This window comes from Cicer arietinum, chromosome 5, assembly GCF_000331145.2.
Source record: "Cicer arietinum cultivar CDC Frontier isolate Library 1 chromosome 5, Cicar.CDCFrontier_v2.0, whole genome shotgun sequence".
Taxonomy (NCBI): Eukaryota; Viridiplantae; Streptophyta; class Magnoliopsida; order Fabales; family Fabaceae; genus Cicer; species Cicer arietinum.
In genome coordinates this window covers 5,777,192-5,792,585 of record NC_021164.2, presented here as the reverse complement: position 1 = coordinate 5,792,585, position 15,394 = coordinate 5,777,192, and the positions used below count along the sequence as shown (strand labels likewise).

Here is a 15,394-nt window from a genome sequence, read left to right as displayed (position 1 = left end):
AATGTGTAAATCTCCTTTTATTTATTTATTTGTAGCATGACATTTCAAATCTTTGCAATAAACTAATGGCATGTTTTGTTAGAACGAAAATAGTTGGTGAAAATTAACTATGTCTGGTTTTTGTTGTGTTCATACATCCTCATTTGACCTTATTCTCATTTTGACTTCTAGTCGAAACTATCCAACCATCAATTGATAAAAATCACTTTTTTCATGAATGTATCCAAACATAAATCACTTTACCTTCAACTTGCTTTCAACTAAAATTGATATTATAAAATCAATTCAGTTAGAATCAATTTTTGTTACCGCAAAACCAAACACACGAAATTGCAGAAAGCACTTCTTGCAGATACTATGCATTGCCTTTTAGGTTTTCAGTTTCTTTGCACTTCTACTGCAACTTTTCCTCCTTTTTAATGTGCAGGAATTTGGCAACCTTGAATCGCCAATGTATACTAGGCTTCGGCATTTTTTCGCAACTATTTATAACAGATAAATTGTTATTCTGAATCACCAATGTATACTAGACGGTGATTGGTACAAGACGGTAGTTTTATCGGGAGGAACTGCATGTTTGCCAGGTTTAGCAGGTAAATGTGTAAATCTCCTTTTATTTATTTGTAGCATGACATTTCAAATCTTTGCAATAGAGCAGGATTTCGATCTCAACTGTCTGATTTAAAATTAAAGGCCAAGATCATTTAAAACTAATTTTTTTATTATGTAATCTGAACCTTCTGATCTCAGATGTTAGGCTGAAAGTGTTTACTGCGTGCAAACGCGTGCTTTTCCTACAACAGGGATTTTGGATCCCTATTTCTATCTGAGTTTCAAGAGTGTGTTTGGATAAACTTCTCAATAAACACATATAAAATGGAATGCTAAAAGATCTTGCAATAACTTAGTTTCTCTTAAATAATAACTTGTAGTTTAAGTAAAAATGAAAAAGCCCTTATAAAGTTATGTGTGTTTATGAAGAAGGTAAACGAGAACTTTAGGAAGGATTGAGTCAGAAGCTCTCTCATTTACCTTATTTATAAACACCTATAAGCTTATAATGATATTTTGGTTAGTGAAGAATTATTAACTTAGATTATGGTTGCATAAACAACTTAATTAAGCGCATATATATAGCATTAATGCTCATCATATATGTGGTTATGTATAAGTTATTTGATTTTCATAACATAAGATGAAATAAAGTTAAACTGTTTTCATCTAAGCTATAAGTTGTTTTCATAAGCTGTCTCGAAGAGCTTATGAAAATAAACTAAAAACAACTTGTGGACATGTTATAAGATATTTCCATAAATTCTCTCAAACACTCTCACAGGTGTTTATACCAGTAGATAAGTTCAAATAAGTCAATCTAATCAGACACTTATTTGTAAACTCCCACAAGCTAGAAGCTAATCCAAACTAAGTCTAATTCTACTTGCTTTGGGACCATTCTTGTACAGAAAGATTAGAGAAGGAACTCCATGCATTACTTCCTCCATACATGTCACATGGAAGTGAAGTTGTTAGATGAGTTAATATATAATACATAAGAGTATACAAGTGGAAAAGAAATAATAAATATAATATTGGTATTGTAAAATGACAAATAATTATAAATAGAAAATAAATTACAAATGAGACATTTATTTTCAGATGCATGGAGTAATTTATTTAAAACAAAATATTCCATTGGTCACTTTACTTAATTTCAAGTAACAATTTAGTCATTAATCTTTTTTTCTTTAATTTAATAATTTATTTAATTGTAATAGTGATATGTTAATTTTAAAACGAAATTGTTATGTAATAGTTGTTATGTTTTTATAATACTTTATCAAATAGTTGTTATGCTTTTACAATACTTTATCTAATAGTTGTTATGTTTTTATTATCCCTCTCAAGTTACTACCGATTTCTAGCCAATTCATATTCAAGCATAAAGCATTAAAGGACACAACCAAATTCATATATCTAAATTTCTCTAATAGACTAGTCTCTTATACCATCATACAAGTCACATGTAAGGATTTTCGACTTAGAGCATCAACCATTACATTAGATTTCTCAGGGTGATATTTCAACTCAAAATTGTAGTCCTTAAGAAACTACATCACCTTCTTTGTGTCGTATTTAATTCCTTTTGATCAAACAAATACTTAAGGCTCTTACGATCACTAAAAACCTCAAATTTTGCTCCATACAAGTAATGCCTCCAAATCTTAAGAGCAAATACTACAACTGCTAATTCAAGATCATGGGTTGGATAATTCGCCACGTGTGACCTAAGTTCTCTAAATGCATAAACTACCACTTTTCCTTTTTGAATTAAAACCATCCTAAATCCTTTTTAGAAGCATCACAATAAACCACAAAATTCATGAATGGATCTAATATAACCAAAACAGGTGCTGAAATTAATCTTCCCTTAAGCTCTTGGAAATTATCCTCGCATTCTTGGTCCCACACAAACGTTTTCCATTTTCTAGTCAACTTGGTGAGAGGTAAGGCTAGACTAAAAACCCCTCTATATATTTTCTATAGTAACTCGTCAATCCTAGGAATTTCCTTACTTCAGTCACTGATTTAGGTTGGGGCCAACTTAATATTGCCTCTACCTTACTAGAGTCAACTATTACTCCTTTACTAGAGATGATCTTCATATGTTTCTCATGCTCACCTAAACTCTTAGAGTAGATTAAATATCATCTATAAACACCACAACAATCTTATCTAAGAAATTTCTAAATATTCGATTCATATCATTCATAAAAGTAGCAGCGGCGTTGGTAACTCCAAAACGCATCACTGCATACTTGTAGTATCCATATCTTGTCCTAAAAATTGTCTTAGGAATATATTCACTCTTGACCCTAATTTGATGGTAGTGTCCATACTCGTAGTGTCCATACTATGCAACACACATTTACCTCGATTGTCGCATATATGTGTTTCGAGTTGAGTCGAGAGGATCTATGAGGATAAAGCTAATTTGAATTGTCTGTCCAACGAGATGGTGGCATAGCATCAAGTCTCCTAAACAAGTACTTCAGAGTTAGAATTGTACCACATTGTGAAATAGAGTCAAAGCTCATGCATAATATTGCATTTTCTTGTGATTGTTTTGTTATGATTAATACGTATCGTGTGTGATAATAATTTTTGAGATGATTTGATGATATAGCGAAATGTATTATTGATTTTCCTTGATTTTGATTATATAATGTGATATTTTTCCTTGAAGAATGTTTGTGTAATGATATGGTTTATTGATGATTAATTGCATGTTCTTTTTACTTATATTACAATATCAACATAATTTCGAAACTCACCTCCTTCGTTGTTTGTGTTTGACTGGCTTGGCCCTGCGTTTTTGAAATTGCAGTTATTATAGGTGATATTGGGAATTGCAGTTAATTAATCTTGAAGTTCAAGTTTGGGAGAAACTCTGCTCTGATAGGTGATATTGGGAATTAATACTTGTAATGTGTATTTTACTTATGTAAATACAAATGACTATTTATATGAAAATCTTAGTACTAGTAAATCTTGGGAATTAAATCAAGAAATTCTAGTTAAATCAAGTTAGTGGAGATTGTTCTGTGTTATAAGAGAATCAAAATTTAAAGTGTTCCTTTTGATATTTGAGAAACGTGATATCCTAAACTAGTTATGATTTTTTTATTTATTTTATTGAACAATTTTTTTTTTATTTGGTGCGAGTTTTGTTCAAAAAATTTAGTATAAATTATTATAAATGTTATTTTGGGATTTAAAGTGTCACACGACACTTCTTATTTTTTATGCCATTAATGCAACACAATACTCAATATCTCTTAGTTTCACAAGAACAATCTAAAAGACTATTGACAGTGTTTGTATATCTTAACGTTTGTGGTGGAGATGGGATGTGAGTGTAGGTGTAGAGAGAGAATAAAAAAAGTAGGAAGTGATTATGATATAAGTATAGGTCTCTTGTATCATATATTTTAGGCTAAATTACACATGTGGTCCCTTAACTTAATTTCAGGTAACGTTTGGGTCATTTATCTTTTTTTTTATTCTCATTTTAGTATTTTATCTTTTTAAATAATTTTAATTTTACCCTTTAAGGGGATTTCTATTAAGGCAATGTTAACAAATTTCCTCCTCAATTTTCTTCGTAGTTTTTTTCTCTTTCACATTTCCAAATCCCTTGTTTGGTCTTCTTTTTCACATTTCCAAATCCATTGTTTGGTTCTTTCTCAGTTTGAATATTGATTCATTTCACTTCACAGGGAGAGAGAGAGAGAGAGAGAGAAGCAACTCTCACGATTCCAACTGCATCGCAATCATTCATATTATCTTTCCATCGATGATGTTTCACGTTTTCAATCAACTCAAGGTTTGACCAATAACAAAAACAACAACAAAATCAAATCTCTTTTTAATTTTATTTTTGTTTGATCTCTATCTTAATCCCCCTATCCACATCTTTTAAGGGTTAGGGTTTCGAGATCGCTATGGTTGCTCTCTTTTCTAACATCCCTTTTTATGATTTATCAATATTCAACCAAAAGGGTATTTAGGGTTTGTTGTTGTTTTTATCAATTAATTAATGATGCAATATAGGCAGACCCATTACCGTCTCGATTTGGGTCCCAACCCGTTTCAAATAAATCGTCGTGATTGATTGGATTGGTCGCCGGTGAAGTAGAGGAACTCGAGTCTTCTAAAGGTGGATGAGGTGAGATTTGGAAATGTGAAATCGTAAATCCATTTCTACGTGGGATTTGGATACGTAAAAGAGAATTCCAAACAAGGGATTTGGAAATCTGAAAGAGAAGAAAACTGAGGAGGGAATTTGTTAACATTGTCTTAACGAAAACCCACTTAAAGGGTAAAATTGAAATTATTTAAAAAGATAAAATACTGAAATGGGAAAGAAAAAAAAAAAAGATAAAGGACTAAAACGTTACATGAAATTAAGTTAAGGGACCAAATATATAATTTAACCTATATTTTATATATTATTCTAAAAGAATACCTACTTTTTTAAATACTTTTACAATGAAATTTTCATTCTTAGTAATTAAAATGCTTGATTTCCGTTTTGAGTCTTCTATTATAACCAATTTATGGAATTGGTCCCTCTATTTTAAAAGTCGACAAATTTGATCTATTTTTCATATTTTTGAATTAAAAAAAAATGAAGATTTGACATATTTTTTTTATAACGTGACATACAATTCTATAATATAAAACCATCTAGATGCATTAATTATTTATATGTCATTAACTAAAATATGAAAAAATTTCGATGTTGAAAATTTAGTTTTTACGGAGTTTTTTTTCCAATTTCATTGGTGTTAATCATTCTACATCTTTGTATCATATCTCAACGTTATATAAAGCTTCTCACGTCATTAATTTTTAGTTAAAAAATCATAGGGATGAACCAAAACTGTTGACTTTTAAAATAAGGAAATCAATTTCGTTAATATGTAAAAATAAAAGAACTAAAATTACATTTAAGCCAATTATTTTTTATGTATATTTTTTAATTAGATTTGAATTAATGAGACATTAATATATTTTTATATAACATAATTTGTATATGTTATATATTATTTCACCCTTAAGTTTTATTTTAATTATATATTATTATACATTTTTATATATTTTATTTTAGTAAAAGATTTTATTTTTATATGTACTGATTAAAATATATATTTTTATATGAGTTTTAGGTTGATTGAAGGTATTAAATATTGAGGTTACAAATTGAGTGATTTTTATTGAGATTGGTTATGTTGATTTTTATTGAGTGAAAGTTGAGAGAATAAAAAGTATTGAATGTGTTCCTTGATACGCTTTTCAATCATCTTCTATCTTCGCTCCAAAACTATTTTTCCCAAAATTATTTCCTCAAATTATGAAATCCTTCAAATTTCCCCATTTCTATCAAATACTCCAAATTTCTAAATCCCTCATTTCTCTCAATCCCCAAATTTCTCAGATCCCTCTGCAATTGTGCTCAAACTCATGGTATGCTTCTTGTTTCTCAAATCCACTTCTTTTTCGTTTGTCATCGACCTAATCGATTTATTTGCGATTGCACTTGGTGTTGCTCGTCTTAATCGATTTTTCTAGGGTTCTTGTTTTTTTGCTTTGGTATGTTCTAGGGTTCTCTCAATTTGCTTTTGTAAACATCCTTTTTCTGAAGCACTGGCTTTGAAAGTATGATTGAAGTATCTTATACTTGTATGGTTGTATCAAACTAATCTTGCACAGAGTTGGGCTTGAAGTTCGATTTGAGGATATATATGTGAATGTGCTAGATGTAATTTACTACTGCACATAATGATTCTTCTCTATTAATTGGATTTTATCTGATTATTGATTTCTATGCTCTTTTTTTTTTTTTTGTTAGAGGTAATTTACTACTGCACATAATGAAATTCTCTTCAAATAATTTCAAGTCCTTCAATTTTGGCCACATAACTTTTTTGTCCTTTGATGCTTAGACTTTTATTTGCAAGCGATCCGTGTGAAGAATAATATGATATTATTTGACTATTCTTTGTTTTTTTTTTTCATTTTCATTTCCTCTTATTAGTTTGACCTTTGGTCATGTTTGAATTAACTTTTTTCTTAGTTGTTGTTTTTGGTGTAGGCCTTCCACGTATACATAAGATAATTTATACATAAGTGGGATTTGAGCAAACGCTATTTTCTGCAATGCGCATTTGAGAACACTAATTTATACATAAGATAATGAAATTTTGTTTTTATATTAAGCAAAATGGTGAGCAATAACATTAACATTGCTAAATGTATATGTTACTCTTCTGTTATTGCAGTTGTTGATTTGGATTATTATACCAACACTTAGGGGTTCAACCATGGCAAACACTAAAAACGTCCTTCGTTTTTTCATCATTTTCCAATATATTCCAAGGTTGTTTATGATTCTTCCACTTTCATCACAAATTGTAAAAGCTACAGGAGTTGTCACAGAAACAGCATGGGCAGGTGCTGCTTACAACCTCATGCTTTACATGTTGGCCAGCCATGTATGTAAATCACAAACTACATTCTCTTGATTGCTCAAGCATTTGAACCCTTTTACTATTTTTATCATGTTTATTAAGAAAATTAAGTCTTAAATTAAGAGGAAAGCATTTAATGGAAACCACATTTTATTTTCTTATCAACAGTGTTGTTAAATAACGGTTAAAGCAACACTATAACATAGAAAAATTGAACAAATCACTCTTGTTTTACAATGCGTAATTTAGTACAAAATATTGTCAAATAGCGGCTATAACTATAACACTACTGCTTAATGAACTTTGAACATATTGCTATTTTTCGCGAACCCGCAATTCGCAATGCTGCTTATCAGGCTGAACTAGAATGTGGAATGTATTTATCAAATTTATAAAATAACAACATATAACTTAGGATGACACTTTTAGCAGAGGGTGCTAATCTTGAAAATATTTTTCACCAATGGATGTTATGAATATTTTGTTTCTTCTTTTGCTGGCAAATCAATTAATATGACAGAAAAGCCATCACAAAAAATGTAATACAGAAAAATTGAAATACCATTTCCAAACTTACTCATGCTTTTATTTTTGTGCTCTAATGGGAAATATTCTTAATAGATTTTAGGAGCTTGCTGGTACCTTCTATCAATTGAACGTCAAGAAGCATGTTGGAGAAATGTTTGCAAAATGGAGAAATCGTATTGTGAATATGGATTCTTTGATTGCCACAGGGTTAAAGAAGCCCTCAGGGTCACCTGGTTTTTAGCTAATAATATCACAAATTTATGTTCACCAAATGCTGACTTTTATCAGTTTATAGTATATATGCTGATGCCATGACTTCACAAGTTACATCCTCTCCATTCTTCAATAAGTACTTCTTTTGTCTCTGGTGGGGCTTAAGGAATCTAAGGCAAGTATTTTGGACCCTTTCTACATTTATCTAGTTGTTTTATGTAATCATGTTGAGCAAAATATAATGATGAATTCATGCTTAGAAGCTACAAATCTTGATATCAAGAGGGAAGTGTTTTTGTCCTTGCTCTTTAATTATTGAAATTCTTTTACGAACTAATTCGAAGAGTAAGTCATGAGACAATATGATTTAGACGAAGAAGATCTTCTTAAAGGACTTCCAATTGATCTTAGGAGAGACATCAAACGCCACCTCTGTCTAGACAGTTTTTAATTCCGGTCATGACCATGTCGCGATCTTTGATATCCTAGGGAAATCACACTCAAATTTGGCTGATGCAACCTCAATCATTTAATGAACTTTGAACATATTGCTATTTTTCGCGAACCCGCAATTCGCAATGCTGCTTATCAGGCTGAACTAGAATGTGGAATGTATTTATCAAATTTATAAAATAACAACATATAACTTAGGATGACACTTTTAGCAGAGGGTGCTAATCTTGAAAATATTTTTCACCAATGGATGTTATGAATATTTTGTTTCTTCTTTTGCTGGCAAATCACATTAATATGACAGAAAAGCCATCACAAAAAATGTAATACAGAAAAATTGAAATACCATTTCCAAACTTACTCATGCTTTTATTTTTGTGCTCTAATGGGAAATATTCTTAATAGATTTTAGGAGCTTGCTGGTACCTTCTATCAATTGAACGTCAAGAAGCATGTTGGAGAAATGTTTGCAAAATGGAGAAATCGTATTGTGAATATGGATTCTTTGATTGCCACAGGGTTAAAGAAGCCCTCAGGGTCACCTGGTTTTTAGCTAATAATATCACAAATTTATGTTCACCAAATGCTGACTTTTATCAGTTTATAGTATATATGCTGATGCCATGACTTCACAAGTTACATCCTCTCCATTCTTCAATAAGTACTTCTTTTGTCTCTGGTGGGGCTTAAGGAATCTAAGGCAAGTATTTTGGACCCTTTCTACATTTATCTAGTTGTTTTATGTAATCATGTTGAGCAAAATATAATGATGAATTCATGCTTAGAAGCTACAAATCTTGATATCAAGATGGAAGTGTTTTTGTCCTTGCTCTTTAATTATTGAAATTATTTTACGAACTAATTCGAAGAGTAAGTCATGAGACAATATGATTTAGACGAAGAAGATCTTCTTAAAGGACTTCCAATTGATCTTAGGAGAGACATCAAACGCCACCTCTGTCTAGACAGTTTTTAATTCCGGTCATGACCATGTCGCGATCTTTGATATCCTAGGGAAATCACACTCAAATTTGGCTGATGCAACCTCAATCATGGGGTGAAGACATAAAAATTCTTGATGTCACAATCTATATTGCGGTTGCAGATCTTTCTTTAAAACCCTGATTATCAATCTCTATCATGATTATATTGAAGGACACATGTGAATTTTTTTTTTAATAGGTTCCATTATTTGATCAAATGGATGAGAGGATGATAGACGCAATATGCGAAAGACTAAAGCCTGCATTGTGCACTGAAGGAACTTATCCAAGACTAAGGTGATCCAGTGAACGAGATGCTATTTATAATCCGAGGAAATCTTGATTCTTACACCACAAATGGAGGCTGAGTCGGATTCTTCAACTCATGTTGAATTGGACCAGGTGATTTTTGTGGTGAAGAACTGTTAACATGGGTCTTAGATCCAAGACCAAGTGTGATACTCCCTTCTTCAACAAGAACACTTAAAGCTATCTCAGAAGTTGAAGCCTTGCACTCATAGCTGAAGACTTTAAGTTTGTTGCATCTCAATTTAGAAGACTACACAGTAGACAACTTAGGCATAAATTAGGAATTATTAGAACAAGTTGAGCATAAATTCTCAAAAATTTGGTTTTCCAAATTATTTTCTATTATAAAATCAATTATTTTGGTTATTACTGACTCTTAAATATATATATCAGTGTATTTATATTTGGGTTAATTTTATAAATTAAAATATTATGTATTTTTTATTGATAATAAAAAATAATATTTATAGCAGATTTGTTACTGTTAAATCCTATAGCTATGGAAATGAGTTGTCACTTAAATGTATAGCAACATAATCAAATGTATAACTTTTATAAATTATGACTAAACTATATACCAACAATGAATTTATAAAAGAACTTCAACGCTACGGACAAAAGTCTGACAATATACCCTATGGTCACAGAAACCAACAATGAATTTATAAAAGAACTTCCAAATGCTGAACGCTACGGACAAAAGTTTGACAATATACCCTATGGTCACAGAAGAAAATTACCTCAAGATCACCTTCCATTCTAACCTTTTTACCTTCTACACCAAGCGAATCTATTGCGAAAATAAGAGATAAAAGTTAATATGAGTAACATGTTACAATGTTTAGGAAACCACAAAATGACAAATTATGCACAAAATGCTTATGCTAATAGATAAGCTCAAATGAGTAAATCCAGATTGGCCAAATTATATCATGCAATCAAAATACAAACTTAATATCTTTCAAAAAAAATGTTACTATGCTAATAAAATACTAACCATTTCAACCACCAAGTCCTGCAAACTCAGCATAAACTTCATTCATGTCAGCCCTTGAAATCCTACTGCAAAAAACAAGTTATTTTACTAGCTAGTATGCTAAGGATGTTCAACATTGGTAAACACCATCCTTTTTCACTTTTCAAAACTACTAGTTACAAACAATTGAGTGCGTGGTTTTTACCTTTCCCATGAATCATTTATGTCATTAGTAGTTCTCCAACTATTTCCAACTTTAGCACCCCACAAAGCTGGGTGCATATCTCCCCTAACAAACAAACAAAGTTTTTTTAGAAGGGAGTATTTAAAGTTAGAAGAACAACAAGATGCTAAAATAGAAAAATTACCATTCACATAGCGAAAAGAAGATTGGTCGACCTGCCTTCATTAAAGCCTGAGTCATAACAGTATCCCTGTATATAATAAGCCCACAGTTTGAGCTGTGTTGTTCACCTGATGTTCACCTGATGTTATTTACTTATATTTTATTTAATTATAAAAATTAAATTAAAAAATATAAATATGTGAGTGATGATGACAACCTAAGAGGTACGGAATGATAAAAATTAAATTAAAAAATAGGTTAAATTACATATGTGGTCCCTTAACTTAATTTCAGGTAACGTTTTAGTCCTTTATCTTTTTTTTTTTCCTGATTTAGTCCTTTATTCCTAACAATATCAAATAAAGTATGAAAATATGAGTTTATTTGAAGATTTGCGTTACGAATTTGATGAAATTTGTATTATATTGAAGAATATAATTAATTTTATGAGTTTTGATTGAATTTTTTTTTGAATTTTTGTATAAAAAAGGATAACATTGTTGAAATTTTAAAACATAAAATATCAAATTATCACTTAAAATTAAAATAAAGGACCAAATCGGAAAAAAAAAAGATAAATGACTAAAACGTTACCTGAAATTAAGTTAAGGGACCACATATGTAATTTAGCCTAAAAAATATTAAATCAATACATGGTGTGTGTTTGGTTCCAAGAAGAATTTCAGAAAAGAGAAAGAGGGGAGAAAGAGTATAAGAAGAGAGAAATATGTGAGAAATATTCTTATCTTAAAAATTAATGGAATTTTTATTTAAATACAGTTGAGTTATTATTTTAATTATCATTTTATTAATTAATTAATTAAATTAATTTTTTATTACTTTAGTAATTAATTATTAAATTTAAACAAATTAATTGCATTTAAATATTGATGTAGTTACTATTTTAATTTGTCTATGTATACATTATTATAGTATCTATTAAAATTGATTAAATTAAAAATTTTGATACATAAATAACATATTATTCAATTATTGGTGATTTAATTTTAAAAATAATAAATTACTTTTTTTTTTATATATCCTAGAACTCTCCGTAAAATAATTTGTTGTTGTTTCCATTTCTAGCTTATCTATCACTGCACGCTGACAACTTCAACCTATTGAAGTACGCATATTATTAATTGTTTAATAAGTATATTTTGTCTGTTTTATTTATTAAAACTTACATCCTAAATGTTACATTTTAACACGTATTTTCTTTTTTGTTTTTTAAAAACTTACATCTTAATTTTGAATTTTACTATACTTACTTTTTTGTGTCTCAATATGAGTAATTAATACGCATCTGAAAATAAAAATGAAAATTTTGAGTTTGAATGTTCATTTCAATAAATTAAATGTTGTTTTAATTTTTAATAAATTCTAAAATATCTTAGAGAAATATGACATAAATTTGAGTGTTTTAATATTTTTGAAGTTTATTGGATCTTAAATCCACAAAACTGATATGACAGACAAATGAATTATTTATTTGAAGTACAAGTTGTAAATATAAAATTTTAGAGATTTACTTTACAAAATTATAATATCAATATAATTTTTTCAAAAGTTAAATATATTATAAAAAATTTGAAACTTTCTTAATTAAGGGTCGTGTGTCAATGTTAGGTTGCATAAATTAATTGTTTGAGTTAATCCTATACTTTATTATTTTATTTATTTGAAAATATATTGTAAAATGATATAATGAATTAATAATATCACTAACTTTCAATTGATATTTATTTAGTTCGTAAGGAATTGATTCACATCTAACAATATTTTAGATTTAAGCGCGAGAAATAATATATAAATAATTGCACGCATTAGGTGCCACAAGTGACCCCTTCAACTAAGAGTAAGAAAAATGACTAAAAATTTTGTAAAAAAACAGACGACTAACAATTTTCATAAAAAAAATACAAATAAATATATATATACTTCAAATAGATTCTATATTATGTTGTAAACAATTAAAAATCTTAATTTTAAAATAAACAAAATAAAATTAAAATAATAATACACTTCAATTTAAATGAATATATTAACATTAAATAAAAACTAACTTAAAAAGTGGACATTCTTTTTATAATGTGTGGCAATACAAGGATTAAACTCCTTTTGACAATTTTAATCTATATAAATAGTAGGCTGGTAATTGCTTCCTTTTTCAACTTCTTTTGTTCCCGTGGCATAACAAACCCGTACTCGCGTCACTTTCTCTTCGTTTAAACCACCATCTTTTCCTCCTTTAATTTTGTTGATTTTAAAAATAAGTATATTAAAAAAAAGTATGAGTATATTATTAGAAAAAGTAATAAATATTGTATTGGTATTATAAAATAATAAATATTTTTAAATATAAAAAAATTACAAATGAAACACTTATTTTGAGATGGATAAAATAATTTATTTTAAACAAAATATTTTATTGATTACTTAATTTAATCTTAAGTAACAATATAATCATTTATCTTTTGTTTTTTCAATTTTGATCATTTATTTAATTGTAAGTAACTATTTGATCTTTAATATCTTAAAACGAAAACAACATAATCATTTTTTTACATAAACTTAGAACTCAATAAATTCATTATCAATTTTAAGAAAATTCATCTTTATCAAATTCATTATCGTAATATTTAAATAAATTTTTATTTTTATTTCCAACAACATGATTTAAGATGGTGATGTCTAATAATTGAGAGACAGAAGATCCACGCTATTGAACAATGTTTAATTATACTAATAATGATATGTTAATTTTAAAATAAAAAAAAAATTAAAATCTATATTTCTTTTAATTTTAGAAAAAATAATTGTTACGTTAATTAAATTAAAAAATTTACAAAAACTACTTTTTAATTTTAAAAAAATTATTTTTTGAATTAAATAAAAAAAAATTATTTTTTAAATTAAATAAAAATAAACTCAAAACATATTTTAATTTTAAAATTATTTTTTAAAATAATCATAAGCTTACGCGTTCCTTGTTCCCCGCTAATGTACATCTTCCACGGGTTCCTTCTTCCTTCATCTCACCGCGTTGTACTTTCTTCTTCCCTCTTCTTAGTACTTCCTTCTTCCCTCTTCTCTCCTTCATAACAATCTTCTTCCCTAATCATAACCATAAACTCCTATTTCACACCACCACCTTTTGTGATGACGAGGAACACAAATGTATACTTTGTTTGTGTTGCATTGTTTGTGTTTATGGTGTTAGCTGAAGATTTTAAGCCTACGGACGAAATACGCTTAAATTGTGGTGGCCCTATTCTTAGTTTGGATCTTGATGGCCGTTCATGGTCCACTGATCGTGACTCGAATTTTGGTTCTGGAAAATCCACCATGTCAGAGGTTGCAACTAATGACCTTGCAGTCCCTCAAGTTTCCTTCATGACGACGCGGATTTTCGAATCACCATATACCTATAGTTTTCCGGTGGCTTCTGGTTGGATTTTCCTCAGGTTATATTTTTATCCGGCTTCTTATTCGGGTCTTAATATATCAGACGCCCGATTTGCCTTGCTTAGGAACTTCAGTGTTCTTGAGACCACTTTGGGTGCAAAGGATCATTATGTTGTGAAGGAATATTCCATCCACATTGATGGAGGTACATTGAACGTAACTTTTAATTAATGCATATGCATTTGTCAATGGGAGTGAGGTTATGTCGATGCCTAATATTTATACTTCCACTGATGATGATGTCCATGTGATTGTTGGTATTAGAAGTGTCTTCACCATTGGCAACAGAACTGCACTTAAGAATGTTTATAGGTTAAATGTGGGTGGGAGTAATATTCCGGGTTCTCGTGATATTGGCATGTTTAGATCTTGGAGTGCTGACGCGTCTTTCATACTAGGAACTGCATTTGGAGCTGTGAATGGTGGTATAGAAGTGAATATTGAGTATCCTCCAGGAACACCGTCTTATATTGCTCCGACTATTGTTTTCTCGTCGGCCACATCGATGGGTCCAAACGCCAATATCAACTTGAGTTACAACTTGACTTGGACATTCTCAATTGATTCTGGGTTTGCCTATCTTGTGAGACTTCACTTTTATGAGAGCACCACGGTGATAACCAAAGTTAATCAAAGAGTATTCAAAATCCGATGTGTACTCATTTGGTGTCGTTCTATTGGAGATACTCTGCGCTCGCCCGGCTTTGAACGTAAAACTAGCTGACGAGGAAATGAATCTAGGTAAATGGGCAACTCATTGCTACAAAACAGGCATTCTTGACCAAATCAGTGATCCTTATCTGAAGGGCAAGATAGCTCCGGAATGCTTTAAGATGTTCGCCGAGACCGCGATGAAGTGCGTAGCTTACCAAGGCATTGAAAGGCCATCGATGGGGGATGTCTTGTGGAACCTGGAACTTGCTTTGCAGCTTCAGAAAAGTTTAGAAGACACTGCAAATCCAGAAGATAATGCAAATCCAGAAGATAGTGGAAACAGTCTTGGCGGAATACACTGCGAAGAGCCATTGTTTACAGATGTGAAAGGAAAGAAGAAGTTGGATTATGTGACTGATTCTGGAAACAGTGG

General features: G+C 29.9%; 1 long non-coding RNA gene and 3 pseudogenes across 1 annotated transcript; all 4 read left to right on the top strand.

Annotated features, from left to right (window-relative positions):
• Window positions 1-5,767: 5,767 nt before the first annotated feature.
• On the top strand, window positions 5,768-8,014 carry LOC101501186 (protein CNGC15c-like; annotated as a pseudogene).
• A 293-nt stretch (window positions 8,015-8,307) lies between these two features.
• On the top strand, window positions 8,308-9,883 carry LOC140920219 (uncharacterized). The gene is made up of 2 exons (XR_012162925.1): window positions 8,308-8,925; window positions 9,408-9,883. It is a non-coding gene; the product is annotated as an uncharacterized lncRNA (long non-coding RNA).
• A 4,013-nt stretch (window positions 9,884-13,896) lies between these two features.
• LOC101510809 (receptor-like protein kinase FERONIA) lies at window positions 13,897-15,379 on the top strand (annotated as a pseudogene).
• LOC101510479 (uncharacterized) overlaps window positions 15,039-15,394 on the top strand; it is a 7,957-nt pseudogene continuing 7,601 nt past the window's right edge.